The sequence below is a fragment of the Cyprinus carpio genome, chromosome A13 (genome assembly GCF_018340385.1).
Source record: "Cyprinus carpio isolate SPL01 chromosome A13, ASM1834038v1, whole genome shotgun sequence".
NCBI classification, from domain to species: domain Eukaryota; kingdom Metazoa; phylum Chordata; class Actinopteri; order Cypriniformes; family Cyprinidae; genus Cyprinus; species Cyprinus carpio.
In genome coordinates this window covers 14905759-14913971 of record NC_056584.1, presented here as the reverse complement: position 1 = coordinate 14913971, position 8213 = coordinate 14905759, and positions in this window count along the sequence as shown.

Genomic DNA, 8213 nt, shown 5'->3' with positions numbered 1-8213 from the left:
TTTTTAGATTTTTAAAAGTTAAATTTATTTTAAAATTTTTTATTTTAAATCAAATTGGAAAACCCCTGCCTTAGGCATGCTATCATAAAAGATCTCCTTTTAAATTTGCAAAAGGATGAAGAAAATGTCATTATAGCACTGGGGGATAATTGTATTTTTTTCCCTTTATTCCTCATTTCCCCAATTTTTTGAAATTTTTATTGAGGTTTTTAGACACATTTTTGTTTTCTTTTCAATCTTTCCCTCATCAGATTCAGAATCAGCTCAACAAGGCATTGGATGACATGTCGATGAGTCTATGCACGCTAAAGGAAGGCATGTGCTACACCAAACTCCTACCAGCACAGGGCCTCACCACAAACAGCTTCTAGACAAGATCAGGGAGTATGAGGACACTGAGTAAGTCACCTTCAGCATGTCCAACTCCCATCTGTAATAATGAGGGAAAGCCCAAAGGCTTTGAGATAAATCAGAACTTTTAAAGTTTCAGCCAGATTTTCTCAGAGTAAATTTGCCCTTCAGTGTGGTGCAGTTTCTTTGCAAACAAGTTTATTTATTAGGGTATAATGGCACTGGTTTATACAGTATTAGAAGTCAGTGTCCCACCATTGTTCTGTCCTCAGTCTTTTTCATACTTGATTTCAGGTGAAGTAGACTGGGCGAAAGGCAAAGTGTCAGGCGCAGTCTACTGGGGGGATGAGAAGCTCACAGATCTCCTGGTGAAGGTATAATGGCCTTTTAAATCATTTACATCAGCAAATCCCAACAAGGGCTATGTGTGTTCCAGGGGGTACTTTTAATTTTGCTTTAATTCATAAAAATTGACAAACAATTTAAATTAAATCTTCAAGGTTAATCTTATGATTCAGCTCATTTTTCAAGAAAAGGAGACAAAAAATATGTGAAATGCTTTTAGAATTTTGTTTTGATCAAACGCAGAATATTTGTTCTATCTGGCATGTCTTTGTTTAACACACAGTATTGATTTTCTTAAAAGCTTACTTTAATAATAAAATATTAATGATGATATTAATAATAGAAAAATATATACTGGTAATTATTAAATTTAGATAAGTTATACCCAGAATAATATCTATTTTAATTTAATATACAGTACTGTTCAAAGGTTTGGGGTCGGTAGGTTTTTTTATTTTTTATTTTTTATCTTATGCTCACTAAGGCTGCATTTTGTTGGTTTTCTGAAAACTGTAGTAAAATCATGTGAAATATAATACAATACAATAACTGTTTTCTATTTTAATATATATTATACGTAGTTAATTAATGTGAAACACCTAGCGCTGCGTTAAAGTTTTTGTGGAAACCCCTGATACATTTTTTTTAGGAGTCTGTGAGAATAGAAAGTTCAAAAACAACAGCATTTATTTGAAAGTTGTTTCCTGTATTTTTGATGTAATTGACTGCATCCTTGCTGATAAAGTATACAATTTCTTTCTTTAAAAATCTTACTGTACCCCCCTCCCCTCCCTTTTACTACGATGAAGTGCTTTTGTGGGGTTGTTGAGGTGATTCATATGATTTTGTTTTGTTCCTTCTCATTTGCAGGTATATTGTTGAGTGTTGCCTGGACCAATCCTCTCCATCCAGACTGTTCCCTGGGGTTAGGAGAGGAGGCGAAGTTGGTTATTTTTACTTAACTAAGTCCTTTATGTTCACAATACTGCAAAAATACAATAAAAGTAAAATATTATTACATATGAAAATAATTGATTCGTCTTTTATATATTTTAAAATGTCATTTTGCAGTCACCTACCTTTCAGAAATCATTTTCTTGGATTTCTAGAAATTATTTCTCAAGAAATATTTGCTTATTAATCGCATTAAAAAAAAGTTGTTCTGCTTAATTTTTTTTTATTTAATTTTGTATTTTTTTGTTTACTTTATTTAGTTTTTTTCCATATACCCCGATAACTATATGCACAAAGTGTGGTCCAAAAAGAACCAACATCATTAACGGTACCGATTATTGTTGTGTTTCAAAAATAAAGTAAACAGAAAATGTGATTAATTGACTGGGGTAAACACTCTCTACACAGTCACAATAGAAAGATAATCGATCAAACGATCGAATGACCCATCTTGAAGGAATAGAGCAAAAATAACAAAAAGAGATAAATAAAATAAATAAATACCACAACAGTATACTGACCAATATGGCTCATATACCCACTGAGCTAATCTAGGAGGCCAAATTTCCTGAACTAGATCTGACTTGTTTTATGCGTTCCTAATAAATCATACCTTCCTATCTGTTATTCATCACTCACTTAGGCACAAATCCATCTCTTTGCAAGACCCCTAGATAAGATAGACCTGGTCGTTTCATTGCCTGTTTACAGGAATGTTTTCACTCAAAACACCCATAAGTATAGCGATCATGGTCTGGATCATCTCCCACTTAATGTTACTTTGAAGACATTCAGAGATATCAGTCAGTACCTATGGATTTTGGTGCATGTCCATAATGAGTTAATCATTTTTTTTTCCCTTCTGCAGCTTTCCACATTTATAGACATTTTTGGCAACACCCCTGGGAAAATCGTATGTTAAATGTTAGTTTTTTACACAGCGTATAGCCCTATGAAAAAGATTCATTTAATTAGTTATGTGTATCTATGTATAGAACAGTCCATAGTATTGCTGTCGGCAAACATTCCTTCCAATCCTTCCTCCCTCAGTAGTGAAGCCCACATCTTCTTTCCATGCTTTCCTGATTAGAGTTGTATCACTGTCCATCTGGCCAATTAATATTTTGTAGAAATATGACACTGCTTTACAATTACCAGCGTTAAAGCAATTTATTTCCTTTAATATGTCATGATTTCTTAATCGCATGAAATTGGGAAGATGTTTTCTGACGTAGTCTCTAATTTGCAAGTACCTTAAAAAAAAAGAAACTGGGTAGCTGAAAACTCTGATTGTAGCTCTTCAAAGGAAAAGGAACATTTCCATTCAGGTAGAGTGAGCTATTATGCCCTATTCCCTTCTGCTTCCACACTGGAAAAACGCTATGTCATTGAGCGTGGGGGATAAAGGCATGGTTTTCACATATGGGGCCATCCACAAACACATTAGGAGCTTTAAGATAATGTTCTAATTTGTTTCCCGTGATTTTTTAGGGATTTGACTATCAAAAAAATGGTTGTTATAAATAAGCTTATTAATCTTCCCTGGACTGTTGCACAGTGCCTGCAGTGATGAATTGGAACAAAGGGCCTGTTCAATTTTAAGCCAATCATGTATCTCATGTCAGCTTTCCATCAGGAAAATATGTTCACGTATACCCAGTAGTATGCTTTAAAAAAGGTAACCCAAGTCCGCCTTTTTCTTTTGGCTTTAACAGATGCTCTTTATTGATTCTCACTGTTTTTATATCTTATCTAATTGTTTAAAGAGTATGATTGTGGTATACATGGAGGAGATTGACTGAAAATAAATGAAGGAACCAATCATTGATACTGGTAATGTGCTCCAGTAATCTATGCTATTTTTTTAACTGGTCAATTCTCTTTTGCCAGTTGACTCTAAAATAGATATTTTGGGTTTTTGGTTATTAAAGCCTCTAGGTATGTGAAAGAGTTTTTGCTAATTTAAACAGGGTAGATCTTAGGAACTCCTTACTAATATTGTAAGTAACAGGCATCAATTCACTTTTCCCAATTTACAGTGAAACCTGATAATTTTTTCTGATTCTAGTAATGGAAGAGAGTAATGGCGGGAATAGACTCAGCTAGGATTTTTGAAAAACAACAGAATGTTGTCAGCATATAATGAAATATGTTGTGAAAGGCACCCTACAACAACTGGTTGAATGTCTGTCTGTTGTCAAATATATATTGCTAATGGTTCAACCACAATCGCAAAAAGAAATGGGGACAGCAGACAACCCCGTACTGCTTAATGTTTTTGCAAAAATCGTGATACATTGTTTTCAAGGTTCTTTGATGAGTAGCACAAGAACAAAAACAGCCAGCCAACTTTATTTGAAATAGGAAATTTTTTATAAATACATGCATTACAAATATCTATATTTAAATTTAAAGAGCAGGTCATATGGTATTTTAAAGTGTCCCAATATTGTATTGGAGTCCCCTACATCAGGTTTAAATGCATCAAAGGTCAGAAAACATTGTAATTTTCTCAGAATATACATTTAATATTAGAGTCATTTGCCAATGATTAGGAAATGATTCTTTTCAAGCAAGTTCGAACAAGCCCCTCCCTTCCTCAAGCCTACTCTGCTCTGATTGGTCAGCTGGCCAAACCTGTTGTGATTGGCACAGAGATGAGTCCTTGAGCCAGTTAGCCAGCGCTACCATTGACAAAGCACCTTTACATAAAACAATAATATAATCAATCCATTCTTATAATATGGAAGCAGATTGGTCTCAAATATAATTCATGCAAAAAACACGATTCACACATGCGAGACAATTTCCACATGCATGAAACCTAATTCACGTACACACACAAAAAAATTCACGTGCATGGAAAAAAAAAATATCTTCACCAAAAAGCAATTCACATGCGCAAAATAAAATTATATATTCATAAAATACATTTCACAAATGCAAAACACAATTCGTAAATATACAACTGTGCACAAAAACCCTTTGAATGTTTAAAATATACGAGTGTCTGAATGTACAAATCGTCATTTACTACGAATCCACTTTCTCTGTTGGGTGTGTGTGTTTTTGAGACTTTCCTGGCAGAGCTCTCTTCCCACGTGGTCTGTCGGTACTCTTTAGCCAATCAGATGCGAGCTTACCATTCAACCAATCATATCATAAGCCACCGAGTGCATTCAGAAGCTTCGCAGGCAATCGGGGAGACGCCAAGAGAGAAGCCCATAGAAGCTCTGGCGTTACATTTTAAAATACTATACAAAATAATTAATCAGAATACTTACTCCTGCTCACTCACGCCAAAGAACTCCCGCTCAAGCTCGCCGTCTCTGCAAGATTAACGATGGCAGTTTGCACACGACAGCTACTAGAAGATTTACATCCGTCAGACAGGTTGCTGACGTCATCAAGCTTAGTTTGAGTCTGCGGCGTCAGAAACGGAAGTGCTAAAAATCGCTAAAAATGGGCTTCACTTGTCTCAATTGAGTTCCAATTGGGTCGCTGTGTCCATTTCTTTTACTGTCTATGGGATTACTGATGTAAAGGCTTAATTTCCGTTCTAATTAATCCATATTACAAAAGGTGCGCAGAATCGTGCTCCTTGAATGCAGTCTCAGTGGCTTATGATATGATTGGTTGAATGGTAAGCTCGCATCTGATTGGCTAAAGAGTACGACAGACCCACGGGGGAAGAGGCTCTGCCAGTAAGTCCAAAAACACACACCACAAATCCGAGTGGATTCGGAGTATGACGATTTGTCATTCAGACACTCGTACATTTTAAACATGTCAAGAGGTTTTTGTGCAGTTGATATCTAGAATGGGTGTTTTGCATTTGTGAAATGTATTTTAATGAATCATATATTTTATTTTGCGGGGCATGTGAATTGCGTTTTGGGAATATATTTGTTTTTTCAACGCACTGTGAATTTTTTTTGTGTGTACGTGGAATTATTTCTGCAGTGAAGTGTCCTGACGCTGTGTGAATCGTGGTTTTTGCGTGAAGTATTTTGAGAACCAATCTTGCTTCCATATTATAATGACGATAAAATACAGTAAACAAACACTTATGCAAGCGAGAATTCTTGCTTGCGGTCATTCACAAGCTCCACTCGAGCCAGCAGTATATAGTTGAGCTGCAAACTGTGGAACACATAGGGTGGATACGTTTAAGCCGAGTGCTAACGTGGACTAAACTGAGGAACTAAACAATACAGTTTGTAAACCAACATGTCTACTGGTTCTACTGTTCGATGTTTATGAATGAATCGTGCCAGACAAAAGATGCTTGGTCTTACCATTGTGAATACATGAATCGACACTCGAGGACCCAGTCCTGATTACTCTCGCACATTTACTTTAGTTATCTAGCTTTAGGGTATTTCACAGCCCAGCCGTGCACAGGGCGCGTACCTGCTTCAGCTTGCTAAATGAGAGTCATACTCATTCATGGTCCCGTCATTAACCCCTGTAACTGGCTCAGTGTTCAGCACACATAAAACAGCAAGTATTCACTTTCAGCACACTGTCTATTTTCTTTATGTAAAGTCTGTGTGCTACACTACATTCTTTATTATTGCAAACAAAGTAATTAGACAAACAACGTCAGTCTAACGAATAAATCGAGCATATTCTTAGGTTCACCTTTCGAATTTTTTTAAAACTGCTTCAGTAAGACAGTAATATCATGCTTTACCTGGAAAACCTAAAGCTGCACTAGGTATACACAACATATTGGCACAAAAAATTATATTTTAGACGCACTCAATTGAAATGTACACCTAACGTATACAGATCGTACCTACTTGGTACAGGTCGTGGTTCAGAGAGCTTGTTAGTCCAAATAGAGATGAAGATTAGGAAGCAAAGGAAGATACAAACCCAGATTAGATGAAGCATTCTTGATAAAAAAAACTTACAAGCACCACACCAAAAAGGCTCGATTGTATTTCTGTGGTATCCTTGACACCGCGGCTGTCTCAACATTCGTAAACGCCTATAGCAAAAGGGTGTTTGTGGGCAGATAAGGACTCTGTTCGTATTTCGCGGGCCGGCGGATTTGTAAAACAATGTGTTCCCATGACGTACAAACCGTAACAGACAAAAGATTTGGAAAAATGTAACACTCTTAAAGGGCGACTCTGATTCGAGCTCTCTCTTTGAGAGACAATATCTTTATGATCATGCACTTTTTTGATTAACACTCTTGCAGATTGTTTTCATTTAATGATACTACGTTATAAACTGCAAAGAGAGTTTTTTCAAAAACCCATAATGACCTGCTCTTTAAACTTTCTTGTGTATAGTTGTATAGTAAATGTACGGTTTTTTCAAAACCAATATGACCTTGACCAGCATGAATAAAAATTTCTTCTATGAATTAACAATTGGTTTCAACCAGATTGTTATTAAAGGTTTTTTTTTTCTACTTATTATGAACATTTGTATATCATTATGTTCTACACCTCATTATTCCAGTTTTTTGTGTCTGTATTAAGGATAGTTAATTGGAATTTTATGTCTTTTGGGTCGTAACTAGCCCATTTTAGGATTGAGTTAATAATAGTAATACTTTTGCGATCATATTTGTTTGTCTTGTGCTGCAATTCCCTTGTGACCTTTTGCATGTGTTTATAGCCCAGATCCCTGTAGACCTGGCCAGCCCAAGACCTGCATTAACTTGCAGACTCCTGAAGTGTACAAAATGCTGAAGGCATGAGACTCAATAATCCAATTATCCTCCTCGCCAGTCCCTGCCTTTTTTAAAAGTTCTGCAGAGATCCTGGAAACTGGTATAATCTCATACGACCTTTCCGGGTGTGTATACCGGGGGGGGTGGGGGGGGAGATACTACATTGTGTCTGAATTACACATACAGGTTTACCCACCCAGGCCTTAGCTTCTCTTGACAAAATAGGTTGTCGTGATTCTGGTCATTGAATAATCTGTGTCGTTTCTAAAAAGGCCATGTCTTTGACTACAGCTGTGAAACACATTCTGGTTCAAGATTTTTAAGGCTTATAAAAGAAAGCCGATAGCATTAAATAGATCACTGTTCCTCTGTGTCAGGTGTATACAGAAAAACCCTCAGGCTTCAAAGTTGTCAAAGCCCCCCACCGAACCAAAAATTGGAGCCACGGTTGGGAACCCTGAAAAGCTCTCTCTTTGTGACAATTGTGGTGCCGGGATTTGTGTAAGTTTCACTTTTTTTGCTTTTATCTTTATAGGAGAAGTTTTAGATGAAATGCATTTTAAGAACAGTTGCATGTATTGTGCCCATTGTGGTGTTATGCCAGTGTTGCCATCTAGTGGAACGTTTTGGGAACTCAATTTCTTTATAGTACTGTGGACTTTTGCTCTCTGTTTCATTATTTCATTATAATTTGTTGAGATTTTTTGCAAACATGTTTTCCTAAACAACTTTTCTCTCTTTATTTGGTTATAAGAGATTTGACTTGTCAAAGTTTCGAGATAAGTTTCGCCACCCAGGAATGCTACGTCTGCACAGACTGTGGGATCAATCTTAACAAAAGGACACTTTTTTGTCGAGGACAAGATTTACT